Genomic DNA, 16712 nt, shown 5'->3' with positions numbered 1-16712 from the left:
CTAACATCTATGATATTGGAATCAAAGTATAACATTTGACTATTAGGTCAGTTCAAATGTCAAACTAACCTGAGTAAAAAGTATCTCTTAGAACAAAATATAACAAGGTACAGACTAAAAACATGAGAGGCACTACATCCTACCCCACTAGGCATAGGGTTCCTCTTGGAAGCCTACAACAAGATAGGGGTACAAATCTCTCAATCATGTAGCATCTTTCCAAGTAGTAGAAGTCTCGTCACTCAGGTGCTACTAGACCCTTACTTGCTTTATGTCCCAACATATCAAAGTTAGTCTCTAATGCTAAAGGATATGAATAGGCTCCAAAGAAAGTTGTCCACCCTCCACCTACAAAGAATCCCAATAAAGAACATGGGTCACATCAAGAATATACTGCCTCAAAACATAAACATGGAAAACATCATGGATGCATGATAGGCTAGGTGCCAATGTTAGTTGATAAACAATAGGATTGATCCTCTTGAGGATCTCAAATGGTTTGACAAAACTTAGTGCCAACTTAAAGCCTTTCCCATAATGGATGGGGCTCTTCCTTAGATGCACTCTCAAAAACACCCCATCACCAATAGAAAAGTGAAAATCCAACCTATGGGCATTTGGATACTTCTTGTGCCTATCTCGAGTAGTAAGCAAGTGCTCTCTAATGTGAACAAACTATTGTTCCATATCCTAAAGCATCTTTGGACCTAGAAGTACTTAGTCCTCCAAAAAATACCAACTCAAGGGGTTATGACATGGTCTACCATACAAGGCTTGAAAAGGTGACTTGCCAAGAGAACTATGATACCCATTATTATACGAAAACTTGACAAGGTATAAATAATCTTGCCACTTCACCTGCCTAGCCATCACATACATCCAAAGCATGTCTTCTAGAACCTATTTCACTCTCTCTATCTAACTATTAGTCTCTTGGTGGTAAGCCAAACCAAAATTGAGTTATGCATCCAAATCATGTAGGAGAGACCTCCACAGTGTTGAAGTAAACACTAGATCTCTATCTAATATAATTTGATGATGGATTCCATGCAATCAAACAATATCTTTCAAGAAAACATGTGCTACAAAAGAATTTGTGTAGGATGTCCTCGTGGGTGAAAAATGTGATGCCTTAAATAATTTTTCCACTATCACCATGATGCAATCATGTCATCATGATGACATAGGCAACCCTTTGATAAAATCAATATATATATAGTATCTCATTTCCACTCTAGAATGGTATGGGGCTGCAAATGATCCACTAGATGTTGATGCTCTACCTTTACTCTCTAGCACTCAAGACATCAAGCAACAAAATCAGCAACATCATGCCTCATCCCTACCCAAAAGTACAACTTCTTGAGATTGGCATGCACCTTCTTGACATAGGGCTGTGTAGAATATGGTGCATGATGTGCTTTCAAAAAAATCAAGGTACAAAGATCACTAGACATTGGTACATAAATATGCTTCAAGTGTCATAGTAGTCCATCAGACTCTAGAGAATAACCTAAAAACTTCCCCTTAAGGGTATGTCCACACTCAATCTTTGCCCTTACTTCCTGATGCCATGTGTCACTAGGAAAAGCCTCTGAGATACAACCTCTCAAATCCACTCCTAATGATAAAAGTAATATTTCATGTTGCATCCTACTTAGGAAATCTATGATGATATTTTCTTTCCCTTTAATGTATTGAACATAAAAGTCATATTCAGACAAGAACTCCATCGAGCACTATCCTACATTCAAGTTTAGCTGAGTAAAGATATATTAAAACTATGATGATTGATATGCAACTCAAACCTATGTTCCAAAGGAAATTCCTCCAATGCATGAGAGCATGCACTACAGATGCAAGTTCCAAATCATGAGTGAGGTAGTTGAACTCATGATCCTTGAGTTTTCTAGATTCATATTCAATCATACAACCATCTTGCATCAACACTACACTGATACCTTCCAACAAAGCATCTGTGAAAACCATAGAATCACCTATAGAATTAGGCATTGCAAGGACTAGTGCATTGTTAAAAAACTCCTTAAGAGCATTAAATGTTGCCTCATATTGTTCTGACCAAACATACTTCTTCCCTTTGTGCTAAAGAGAAGTGATGGGATGAGCCACATGTAAATTAATTTTCACAGATCAATGTTAGTAACCCACCAATCCCATGAAACTAAGAGCCTCAAAAACATTAATTAGTACTAAATAATCCATGATAGCTCAATTTTTTTGTGATCCACTTCAATACGATCACTTGTGATGATATGCCCCAAATAATTCACCTTGGACTAGAAGAATCCACATTTACCCAAGTTTCCATACAACTAATGTCGTAAGCACCGCAACACTTGGCTTAGACCTCATTTCCTCTACAATCTTAGAATAAATCAATATATCATCCAAGAATACAATGACACACTAATTGAGATACGTGAAAAATACTCTATTCATTAGACTCATGAACATATGGTCTGACATATGGGAATCTCGATGGTGAGATCGCTCCTCCTGGCCATGGTCATGTTGGTTTTTCTCTACCGAAGGTCCCAATTGAGCTATAATATCTTGTAGCAAAGGTACCAATTCCCTAATTCCACCATGATCATTGTTATGATGTTCTTCCCCACCATCTTGACATTCATCATCATGGTTTTCTTCTTCATTGAGATTTTTTTAATTATTACCACGACCACTAGGTCTACATGTAGGAGGCATCATTAAGGAAGCAATAAGGGTAAGATCATATGTAACAATCATAAGAGTCACAAGCATAAGCTAAAATAAGATAACAATGTACACAAAGAAAATAATATAAAAGTGTTAGCATAACATAGAGATCCCAATGTTGCAACATTGGCTCTGATACTAGATGTAATATCCCACCTAGAGATCCTTGGAACAACGATAGATAAAAACTAAATAACTTTTTTTTTAACAACAAGCATGGAATAAGAAAACATCAACATGCAAAGGATCACAAAGATCCTGATAGAAGTCTTAACCAACCAACCCAAAACATCCAATGATCTCCAAATGCCACTACCAACCAATGCACTCAATCGGATACAAGAAAAGAGACATAAAAAAACTTGGAATCTTCAATCTATTGAAGCCTAGAAAGATGAGAAATCCAAAATGGTTCTCAAAACACCTAAATGTATTTCTTGAAAACCATTAGAGATACACCCTATTTTCCACATGAGAAAATGCAACCTCCAAGCTCACAAGAGGAAGTTTTTTATACCATGTAATGAGTTATCTTCTCACATGAGGAAACATAAGGGTTAGCCAGAAAATCTCTCAACCCTTCTACTAAGGCTCATGCAAAAGAATGTCTGGCTTTATGTAAGAGAATTCCATGTCTCACACGAGAGAGTCAAATCTCACACGAGCTTCCATTGTGCCTCATGTGAGAGAATGAATTTCTCACATGAGAGAACACATTATTGTGCAAGGAAACCCTTCTCTAACATGAGGAAAGACAATAGAAAAAAGAGAAAAAAAAGGATTAAGAAATAGGAAAAATAATTCCTCCACACCAGTGAGTACTAAATACTTAAATCTAGGCTTGAACACTTGATCACAAAAAAAACATGACAGAAACACAACTATCCATCTAATCCATAGTAGCATATGTAAACATCTAGAAAGCAACAAATGTTGCAATGCACATAACAACTAAACTCATGCAGGGTTCCTCCCAACTATAATAGCATCATGAGACCTCAAAGGCCCTAAAAATTCCCCATACATAACATCTTGAACTACCAACTAGATAGTCAAAGCTATCATATGGGTGCATTAATACTACAACATAACATCATAAAACAAGAAGATCTAACATGCTAGTCCAACAAAACATAGATACTCCAGCTAATAGTGAATCACATCATCTAACCATATGCTAAAACATCATAATAATGGAATGCATAAATGAAACTAACATAATCTTAACATGATATCCAAGCATTCTAATCAAAGGATAAATCACAAGGAAAGATACCCCAGAAACTCAAATATACCAAGTGAAACATCAAGCACTGGTCACAAATAGAAATAGAGCATCTCTATACACCAGTCCTGAGTAGTAGTATGATTAGCAACATTGTAGGCCCACTATAGCTATGGTAATGGAGATAGTGATACAACCAAAAATATACATAAAGAAAACATCCATGGCTAACACTCACATTAGAAAATAAAGAGGACTACAACCGAGATCATGAGATAATGCAAGTACAATACATCCCGATCATACACTCTATGGGACAACTATGTGGGGACTCGATGGAGTATAAGTTCCTTGCCCACAAGTACCCCAAGCTAAATAACATGCAGACTCAACTCGCTAGGGAGGCTCTTGCACTATGTCCTTGGGTCAACTCTGGGTGCTCACATTTTGAGTGTCCTCATATCAACTTTAGGTGCTCACATTTTTATTATCTTAGATTTATTACCCAATAAATTATTTAATCATCACTTGTTAAGAATTTCTTCATGCCAACATGGGAAATGGTCACCAAGGTTGCAAGAGAAGCCCCTCCATAGTGCTTTGTATTGTGGTTTCATAATGTATACCCCATTTCTCCTTGAAATTGGCACCCCCTGGTAAATTGTTTTCTCCCAAACCCCTAGTTCAGGGGATGGGTCATTTTGGGACTCGCTCAAGAGTCTAGGTTTTGTCTCTATCTCTAGCTCAAAAGTTTGAAGTCCAAGAACTAAAAATTTTGTGACATTAAAGTTTTTTTGTTCAAAAGGGTACACTAGCATACTTAGCACACATGTCCACCCATTTTGGGTGCACAGGTATCCTAAATAAGCAAGCATGCACTTATCTCCATTTGGAGATATGCACCTATGCACATGGGAAGGTGCACACTATTAATAATTTTCTAATTTATATATATAATTGTTTTCATTTATAGCAACAAATGATGTACATGATTTTAGAAACCTCAAAAATAAAGATACTTATCTTTTGGTACTTAGAAAATTGTCTAAGTATGAAATTGGTTTGCAATAGTGTATTCTTTTGTATGTAACTTGTTACTGAAATTATTTTATGATTAGAAAAGTTAGATGGAGATAGTATACATGTTTATGATGATGTGTAGAACCTCAAAAATTAGTATGGATTGTATGAAAAAGAGATATTCACATTTTACTAGTGAAATAGAGCAAACAATTAAAGGTAAAGGAGTTAGTTTGTTTACAAAATAATTCCTTGACCAATTAGGGTTGACATCCTAAATGTTTAGTTTAAGTTGGAAAAGTTTATTATGGTCTTAGCTAACCTAGAATTTTTTTTATTAAAATCCATGGTATTTATGCAAAGGACATCTTGTGAATTCAATTGTGTTGTGTTAAGCAATTTTATTGTGATAAATGATGTGCAAACTTTTGTGTGAAGTGATATATGGGTAAAAGTAAAAAGTTGTGTCACCTTTCAGGGTGACTTATCAAAATGAATGAATTTGAGTATTTCTATCTAAATTTTATTTTTGTTCAAATACATGATCTTGATAAATTTATTCTAGCTAAGTTATACACAGTCTCAAACTTTTCCAAGTGGAAATGTCTATTAAATGCATGTTTTATACTAGTTAGTATCCAATTACTAAAGAAATAAAATTATTTTAGAAAATTGACATTTCAGTAACTCTTACTATTTTTTACTATATTTTTTAATAACATATTAACAGAATTTTATAGAGCTCAAAGTCATGAATATTCTCATATGGAGTTGATAGTGTTTTAATAACATATAGTATATTGTAATTAAAAAAATTCTACAAATATGTATTTTAACAATTGAGAATATGTCAATTTTGAGAAAGAAAGAAATATTAAATCATATCAATTTTTTTAAAAAATTGTATGACATTCTAGAGGAGAGTGTCCTCTTCTAGAATCTATAATTTTTGTTTTGGTTAGAATACATTTATTTTGAAAATGTGGTGGGAGATGAAAACTATCGATTTGAATAAGTTGAAATTTGAATCATTATAAAAGAGAAAATATAGGTCTAAAGCCAATTTTTATTTTTGATTGTTCTAGCTACGTATGTTATCTATAACATAATCTAAGATTAAAGGAAAACAAGTTTATTTCCATGTCATATTGTGGTGGGAAGTAGACCCCTAATTTCTAGCATTTTTTAGCAACTAAGAAGTTATCTTTAAAAATAGAAAAATATATCATTTCTTATTCCAAATAATTATTAAAAATTATAATACTAAACTTCATCCATTTCTATGCATTTCATTAGTTTACTTCATTTTCAAATTCTAAATAGTAATACAAATTTTATGTCATTTAAGGTGAACAATTATACTTTTGTTAGCCTTTTCCTTTGTAAAAATGTGACAAGGGTTTGTGCTTTTACTTATATGTGAAGTTGATTTTGTGATCTGAGATCTAGCTGAGGTCAAAGATTAGTCAAGAAAGAAGTTGCAACACCTATATACTAGAGGACTAATTACTTTTTTGGGCACCACACTCTTCTTGAAATTGGAAGTGCATGTTTGGGCAATGGGCTCATCTTGCATCTATTGTGCTACAATTTCTAACAAGGTTGGAATCTCCTAATAGGGATTCAAAGTCTCCTAATAGGGACTCTGTATATTGAATTTTCTCATTGAATTCTAACAAGGTCCATCCTCTAACAAGGAACATATATATTAGTATATTATCTACTGGGTATCATCTCCACTTCCCTAGTTAACAAAATATGATGTTATGAGTTATCTTTGTGCATGCTTAATATTACTGTTCAACATTACTTGTTTACTTTCTTATGTATGGTTCAAAGAAATAAATAATATTCAATTGGTGACTAAAGTTTGTAAATTACTAGTTAACCACCTCCCCCCCCCAACCCCCCCCCCTAGTAATTCCTATTTTGAACAATTGGTATTAAAGAATAGTTACTCAGAAGAGGCTTAATAGCTCGAGTAAGATCCCTATGGATATGGAATAGTTGATGAACCTTGAAGAGGCACTTGAACAAATTGATCTCCTTGGTAAACAAAGAGATAAGATGAAAGATAGATATGAAGACTCCAAACTATATATTTGATAGTTGAAGGACAAGATTGAACAAACTTGAATATACTAAATTTGAAACAAGTGATGATGATTATTCAACAATGAAGACAAAGTACAAGATCTTGAAGCATGAATTGAAGATTACCAATCTAAAGTTGACTTTGAAAAGTGATCCTAGCAAAGTTGAATTTGATTTGAAGATGAAAAAAATAGATTTTAGAGTGACTCTAGTGAAGAAGACATTTGAATTTGAAACATTGAAAGAAGATCATGAAGAACTTCACAAGTACAACACTATTGTGAAAAATGAACTAACTTAGTGCAAGAAACAACTTAAAAAGCTTTATTCTAGCAGAGAAAAGCTTGATGGTTCAATGTCAATACAAAGACCTACCTATGATAAGATTGGTCTTGGTTATCTATTTAACATGTCTGTAAAGAAACCTAAAAAATAAATCAGATCTAAAAGAGAAAGATAAATCTAATGATAAGATTGAATCCAATCAATCTTTTGATAAACTTAAAGAAGTTGAAAAAAACAAGGAAACTATGAAATTGGATGCACCTAAGAAAGTGGAATCTCCTAAGAAAACCATGTATGAATTTAGAGGTAAGTGTTTTTCATGTAATGAAATAGGTCATATGAAAAAAAAATGCACAAATTATTCATTTAATCATGTTATAGATTTTTTTTGTCATGGTATTGGTCATAAAGAAATTGATTGTAGGAAACCTAAATATGATAATGATAGAAAGAATAGTAGAATGTCTAGAAATACTAACCCTATAGATGGAAGAAGATTTAATGAAAGGACATTGAGAGAAGGAAGATCTTATGAAGAAAGAAGGCAGATCATGTGTTATAAGTGTAACAACTTTGGACCCATAGCCCAAAATTGTCATGCACCTATTAATCAATAGAATCCTAGAAGCAGAACTCCAATATGTTAGTTATACAACAACTACAAACATACAAAAAATTATTTTAGAATGGAAAAAAAATTTAGAGATAGAAGGAACAATGGAAGAAACTTTAGAAATAGAAGAAACATTAGAAATGATAGAAGGAACCATAAAAGGAACTCTGGAACTAAGAAAGACAATGAGGAACAAAAAAATATAGTCAATAAACTTTGAGAAGAACTCAATGAGGAATTCGTAAGATGATTAGACATCTCATAAGAAAATTTAGAAGATGGTAAGATAGGAAGATCAAAGTTAGTAATCAATTTTGATTCAACTAAGTTGAATTAAGCTTGTTCACAACACCATAATTTGAAACTTCATTTAGAGATTGAGTTATGGGTAGTGAAGTTGGAAAAAGGTGTATCGAGATAAGTTTAGACTACAACTAAGCTCACTTGCAATTTGGAGCTTATCAAACTGGTTATGAAGGAATTAAGTGTTACTATTATTGTAGAGAAAGTTAATTTTGTAACACAAGATGAAAAATATGTTTCTACAAAGGATTTTGTGGAGTGAAGATTCCTAAAGAATTTTCATGATGCAAGGAAGCTATGGTAAACATTAGGTAGCATTTGAAGATCGAACAAAGATTTCAAGCAGATATTTGATTTTAGAATGTAATTGACATCTTTTTTTGTGTTTGAAAAGTATGCAATTAATGCAAGTTCAAATTGAATAGATAAAATGGAGTATAGACTTGATCACCACTTCATTGCAATAGCATTAGAAGCATAGAGAACTTAGAAGTGACTTGATAAGGTGATTTTTAAATAAACCCTATTTTAAGAAAGAGATTTAACTCATATTCAAGTAGTAGAACCTCTAGAAACATTCCTTGATCCCTAAGGTTATGATTTAAGTGATGATGTAGAAATTGGATATATTGATCTATTGTTGAACTTCAAGAAGGACCAACCTTAGTATAGATTGTGGATTGATGAAGAAATTACCCAATCAGCTCATTAAGTATCCTTAGAGAAAGCAACTCACAAGAAGATTGAGACAATAATGAAGAAAGCTCTAACTAAGACTAGTATGATAGAAAGTGAGCTATAAGTAGCTAGGAAAACCATGAAACAAGGAATAATGTATGTACAACCATTATGAGTGTCTATTGCAAAAACACCTTTAGAATAGAGCATTCCATATGCTATAGTATCCACTGAACAACCAAGTGATCTGAAGAGAAAATCAAAAAGATTAGTGGAAGCTGTGACTATCAAGACTAAAATAGTCAAGTAGCAAGCTACTTGACTAGGAAAATGATAAAAGACATTGTTGACAATTGTGGAATCCAATGGAAGACCATGAAACAAGGAATAATTTATGTATAACCATTATGAGTGTCTATTGTAGAAATATCTTTAGAACAAAGCATTCCATATGAAATAGTATTGACTAAAGAACCAAGTGAACCGAAGAGAAATCAGAAAGATTAGTGGAAGTTGTGATTACCAAGACTAAAAGAGTCAAGTAGCAAGCTACTTGACTAGGAAAAAGATAGAAGACATTGTTGACAATTGTGGAATCCAGTGAAGAAAAAGAAGCAAAATAGGTAGAGAAAGTAACTATTTCTAAATAGACAACAAGAAAGGCAAGACAACCTTGGAAGCCAAAGATTGAGAAGATAAACTCATCCATTGAAAATGAAGGGAAATTTCTTCAGATGAACAAATTTAATGACTTATATAATTATATTGAGAAAGATGAAATTGATATTGCTACTATGAGATATATAATTGGTAATAATCTAAAACTTAAAGATATTGAAGGCACAATAAATCAAAAAGTCTATGACAAACTTATAGGGAAGAAAGCACTAGCTTGGGAAGAGGATATGTAGAACTTTGAATAAGGACCATATGCAAGACAGATGATGAGGAAGAAGTCAAGAAATTGTTAAACAATTTGGCACCTTACTTGAGAAACAAGGTGAGACAATTTCTATTTATGGTGGGTGAGAAGGATAAAATAAAGAGTGGAACAACCATAACTATTAGCAAGATGATAACAAAATCAAAGGTAACACCTTCATCTACACTTAAAAATTTGGAAGTGTTAGTAAGTGGTGACACTATGCAAATTTACTAGACCAATGTTACTATTAGCATTGATGACACTAACCCTTTTGAGAGTTCCAAACAACCTAAATCTTAGGGTAAGGTTATTCAAGATCAATTAAAACAAATTGAAGAGGAAAAGAGGCTATTAGAGGTAGAAAAGAGAAAGATCAAGGAAGCCAAGTAGAAATTTCTTGAAGAAAAAATGAAAAGAAGAGTTTAGGAAGAAAACAAAAGGAAAATAGAGGAAGAAAATAAGAAGAGAATAGAGGAGGAAGAAAAGAAAGAGAAGGAAAGAAAAGAAAAGGAAGAGAAAGAGAAAGAAGAAAGAAGAGTTAAAGAGTTAGTGAAGATGAAGCAAAGAGAAGATGAATCTAAACCATCTAGTTCATCTACTCCAATATTTCTTGCTAGCCTAACAAGTGATGATGATGATCAAACTGACTTGATCTCATCTCTAACAAAACTTATTGAGAAGTATAGGAAAGTAAATAGCCTACAAAGAACCTTAATGGAGGCAACTCATAGATTACATAGTGTTCTAGAAGTCAAGCATACAAAGGTAGATCCTAAATAGAGGGAACAAGTAGTGTTAAAATCTTTTGATGAAGAATTTATAAGTTTTTTGAATGTTGCAAAGTCAAAGGCCCATATTTCACATGATGCTAATTTATTTACCACCATTTTTTAGAATCTCAAGAATTATTTTCTAGTCTTGATACTTGTATCAAGGAACTTTGTAAATTTCAACAAGATGGAAAGGTATTTTACATTAAGTATACCTTATCTCATAAGTTGACCAATGATTTTGACAGTAAGATTAAAGGAAACTTGAGTGAGCTAGATGCTCTATCAAACCAAATACAAAAACCTCCCAACAAAGTTGATGACTTTAAAGGACACATGACTAGTGTTCACAATGATATTAGGAAACTAGAAGTTCATAAAGAACAAATTTTGAAGAGATTATTAGAATTCAGAGAGTTTATTTCTCTAAGGATAAAAACTATTGAGAGATAGTTGGAGGAGTGTGTTAAAGCTAAGGACACCTACTCAAACTTCTTATACTCCAATCTCAATACAATTGAGATTGCATCATATTCCCTATGTGAAATTCTCACCTTGGTTGAATAGCCAAGGATACATGGATAAAAGGTTTAAATAGTCTCAAGGAAAGTTTTGAGGATTGCATGAAGATATTATCAGCTTAAGGAAAATGTTTACAATTTTTGACAAAGGATGGATAGTTTTTAACACTTTTTTACATTCAAACCTTTGTCATTGATGTCAAAGGGGGAGAAGATGAATAAGAAAATTTTAAGGTAAGGTATGAAATAATATTGAAAGGAGGAGCATATGTAAGATGGATAAGTTGTAAGAGATGATTAATGCATTGATATGTAATGTTTTGACAAGTTTTTGATACTTAGCCAATTTTCCCTATTTTGTTGCCATCAATGCCAAAGGGGGAGATTTTTGGTAATGGGCTAATGAAGATATGTAATTGTTGTCATTTATGGAAATAGATGATGTACATGATTGTAGAAAACCTCAAAAATAAAGATACTTATCTTTTGGTACTCAAAAAATTGTCTAAGTATGAAATTGGTTTACATTAGTGTATTGTTTTGTATGTAACTTGTTACTAACATCATATTATTATTAGCAAAGTTAGATTGAGATAGTATACATGTTTATGATGTCATGTATAGCCTCAAAAATTAGTACAAACTATATGGAAAAGAGATATTCACATTTAAATAGTGAAGTAGAACAATGGAATTAAAGGTAAAGGAATTATTTTGTTTACAAAATAATTACTTGACCAATTAGGGCTAACATCCTAGATGTTTGCTCTAAGTTGGAAAACTATATTATGGTCTTTTTTGACCTAGTATAAATTTTTGAAAAGGTATGGTATTTATGCAAATGAGATCTTGTGAATTCAATTGTTTTGTGTTGAGAAATTGTATTACAATAAATGATATGCAAACTTTTGCAAAGTGATATATGCAAAGTTCATTTTGTGATCTGAGATCTAGCTAAGGCTAGAGATCAGTCAAGAAAGAAGTTGTAGCACCTATATACTAGTGGACTAATTACTTTTTTGGGTAATGAGCTCTTGTTGAAATTGGAAGTGCATGTTTAAGAAATGGGTACATCTTGCATCTATTGTACTACAACTCCTAATTGGGTTGAAATATCCTAATAGGGATTCAAGGTCTCCTAATAGGGACTCTCTATACTGAATTTTCTCATTGACTCTAATAGGGTCCATCCTCTAAAAATGAACATATATATCAGTATATTATCTAGTGGGTATCATCCCCACTAGGGTTTTCCCTTGGCTAGGGTTTCCTTAGTTAAAAAAAATGGTGTTATGAGTTATCTTTGTGCATGGTTATTGTTACTATTCAACATTACTTGTTTACTTTCTTATTTATGTTCAAAGTAATAAACAATATTCAATTGGAAACTAAAGTTTGCAAATTACTAATTCACCCTCCCTATCAGTAATTCTTATTTCTAACACACACATACTTGGGTACTCCTCCCCTCTCCTCACTTTCTCTTTGTTCTTGATCAATCCCACACCTATGCAATTTTAAGGTGCACGCTAAACCTACACAATACAAAAAGACACAATGTTAGAACACCAAAGGTGCACACATGTACACCTCTTCAATGTGAACATGTACACACCTTTGTTCACCCTAGAAACCTAAGAGAACCTACAAAAGCTAAGACTAAACCAAAAAAACCTAAGAAAGGTGCACATGTGCACACCTCCTAAAGATGTGTACATGGACACCTTTTACAATGAAGAAAAGAAAAACACCTAAGGTAATGGTGCACAAATGCATACCTTCTCAAGGTGCACATGTGCACACCATTGTGAATGTTCAAAGTTACTTAGGAAACTACATAAGGGTGCACACATGTGCACCCCATAAAGGTGTGCATGTGCCCAACATTTCCCAAAATACAAAGACTTTGTCCCCTTCTCTTTTGCACTACCACATGTAGATACATAGTAGCATGCATGTGCATGTGAAAACACCCATCAAGGTGCACATGCACAACTACATATAAATTGACCAACTAAGGTTCATTAAGTGCACTTGGAGCACTTGTCAAAGTATGAAAGGTGAGCTATTTTGTATTCCAAGACTATTGGGGGGATTGAGCTAGTCTTCCACTATTTTGGTGATTTGGATTAAGTTTTTTGACAATTAGGGTTTATTTTGGGTTAGATTTTCAACTCTCCAGACTAATGTTTTTCTCTTTTGCATAGATATAATGGTGCCATCATCATCCTCAATGGCATAAAAATTTTCTCTTAAGCCTATTATGTTCAAATATGAAGAAACACCAAAGAATCCCACTTCCAAGATGGACATGTAGAAATCAAAGACATAGAGCTCAAACATAGTGATTCAAATGCATTCCTCACGATATACAACAAGCCTAAAAAAGGATCTGTGATGGTATCAGCTATGATCATATCAAGGCCGATAAATGTAGCATCACATTCAAATACTATACAATCCTTTGAGTTTATTATGACATTAGTCAAACATTATTTTCCTAAGGAAAAATTTGTCAAGTCTATCACAGGGGAGATAGTTCTAGATCTTAGATTGAAGAATATTGAGAAGGTGCTTCATCTCCCAAGGGTTGACCAATATGTAAAGATAACCTATGACTGGGGAGAAAGATGGTATAGGGAGAATGAAAAGAAAGATAAAGAAGTAATTCAATCTTCCTTCCTAATACAGAAAATAGAGGTGGTTCATAGAGTTAGAAAGGTAGACATGACTCAAGGTTATAGGAAGGATGATATTGGATATGTCATATGCTTTTGTGTAGAGTCATGGGCTTACCAATGGGTGGACATCTTAATATCTAGATGGTGCACTTCATAGAGGCCATTAGGATGGCTAAAATGCTAATGGACTGAGCTACAATCCTTAGTGATAATCTACATGAGTAATTGGTAAACATGAAAGATGATCCAAGATTTTACATGAAATCATACATTGTGTACTTACTAATGGCTAGGAAAATTGACTACCCAAGACTTTACAAAAGAGGTAACATGCAAGATGAAAATGTATGGCCCTATGTGGTATACCCTTAGATGGAAAAGAAGAAGCTCTTAGATTAGAGAAAAGAATACATGATAGTGAATGATAGTTTTATATTTTCAATCATCCAATTTATAGAGGATAATTATGCTAAACGAGTGTCAGCAGAGGTAGTAGCTAGAATCATAGAGATTAGCTCCTACTACATTGAATTTAGAACCTTCACATATGTTAGTAGGAACATTGGTGAACCAAATGAAGCTCCTAAGATATCCTTCTTCTAGGCTCATTTTTTTGGAGATCAATAGGTAACTCACATCTAGATATGATAGAGTGAAGAAACAACACAAGAAGACGTGGGTGTGGTCAATCACCATAGGTGCCTTCTAGATCAAGAAAAATAAGGATATAATGACCTTTAATTTAGAATGGGATCATTATCCCCTAAAAGAGTGTACAACTCTCCTTGCCCATGCTTTGATAATATAGGAAAGGTGCAACATCTAGTAGGGAAGTTTTTCATGCATGAAGACACACTAGAGAATCATTGGACGAATGAAATGGAAGACTATGATGTCAAAATTAGAGACTATTATAGGATGACTCTATATTTAGAGGAGAAGGAGCTTAAGATGAAGATACCATTGAAGGTTATTGAGAAAGACACAAAAGATGTCTTAGATCCACTATATAACATGGATAAGATATATGATAGGCCCATAATAAAAGCAAATATTGGCAGGAATGAGAATTCAAACATCTATAACAAAGCTCAACATATCATCTAGCTAACAAGGGAATGGGTCTAAAAACCATTCAAGCTTGATCTAGTTCCATGGGCTATTCCTCTTGAAGTCACAACATGCCTGGCTAGGGGTAAAGGTCCAACCAAACTTCCCTACTGAATCCCTAGTGAGGTCAGAAATAGTATATCAACATGAAAGGGAGGTTGATTAATTTAGGGTGGATAAGGGGAAGAGTAAAAGAAAGAGAGTGAAAAAGGGTAGTGAACAAATAGATTAGGCCTAACCACCTCAACAACTACAACAAGGTCCTGAACAAGTAGAACCTCAAGATGAGAAGGCAACCCAAATGCAATAGATTAAACAAGTGCCTCCACCTAGATAGGAGTAGGAACAAGCACAAGAGGAAAAATAGAGGGTGCCACTAATACGTCAAGAGGAAAAAGCCTCCCCCTTGGCATATAACATGGTTAGGATTGGGTCCACTATAACAAGGTCATGTAGGAGAAAAAAAAGAAAAATGATACTCCTTCTCAATAGGTGCCAAAAAACATTTCTAAAGCTAAAGAAGAAGAGGAAGAAAAACTTGATAATGTTCTATTGATTTCGAGGACTAGATGAGCCAAGGCCTTAGAAGAGGAAAGAATAAGGAATTCCACTCTAATTCCACCATCCAATCCAAGAGAAATTATTTAGGTTACAAATTCTAAGGATGAGAAACAATAGGAGATCATGGATATGAAGGGTCATCAAACTGATGTCTTTGATCTATCCAATTTTGATTTCATGCCAGTAGGAACCAAGATGGTAGGGGAGAAGATATAGGATACTCCAATGAGTCAATCCCTATTAGAGGACTATAACCAATTACCACCTCTACCTCAAGGACCTCTTAGCCTACCCCCACTACCATATCAAGATCTATCATTTATGGACAAAGGATCTACAACAACACTTCCTTTATCTACTAAACTAGAAGAACAAACACCAAAGGAAGATATAGAGCCCCAACAAATTCAAGATGATGAAGTATCAGAGAAGTGGTAAATACATGAGGAACCTCAAAGAAATCCTCATGATATTGAGGCTAGGACCTTATCCCAAGGAGAAATAGAGACTAAAACTAGTAATCTTGCTCAATGAGAAACGACTCTAGAGAGGACTGATAAGGGAAAGGGACCTGTAGTGTAAACCCCCATCTTAAGTCAAATATATGTCTCCAATGCACTATACCTTCTTGGCTGAAGAGGAAGGTAATAGTTTGACACAAGTGGCAATTAAATGTAACTATTGAGGAGGGAATGGATGAGGAAGAAAGAGCCATAAAAAAGCTTGAGTTACCTATGGGTGATGTACAACCATTGGCCTTCATCATGAAGAACCAAGATTAGGACTTTATTGTACATAGTCATCCCTCCTCCACATGTTGATATGGAAGATTTGACTCCTAGTAATACCCAAATCAAGGAGGTATTGTTAGGGAAGCCAATAATAGATACTGCCAAAGTTTTGATGAGTACATGTGTAAAAGAAGTGCTCAATCAGAGAAATGAGTTAGAGGTACTAATGCCAAGGAATAAAATGAGATTATGAGAGGCTATCTACACAGAATAGTGGTCCCAATAGACTTGGATCATCTAGAGATTACTCTTATCATGACATTAGAGAGGAAGGAAAAGGGGAAGATTTAGATGGATCCATTTATGGGAGCATGTCGGCAATGATGTGACAATTTTGAATAGAGAGGTGTAAAAATAATACATGATAATTTGAATGTGTTGTATTATATTCAATTGAGT

The sequence above is a fragment of the Cupressus sempervirens genome, chromosome 11 (assembly GCF_028749045.1).
Source record: "Cupressus sempervirens isolate cs-2001-9-10 chromosome 11, ASM2874904v1, whole genome shotgun sequence".
Classification (NCBI taxonomy): domain Eukaryota; kingdom Viridiplantae; phylum Streptophyta; class Pinopsida; order Cupressales; family Cupressaceae; genus Cupressus; species Cupressus sempervirens.
The sequence above is the reverse complement of the archived record's forward strand: the minus strand, read 5'-3'. Positions refer to the sequence as shown.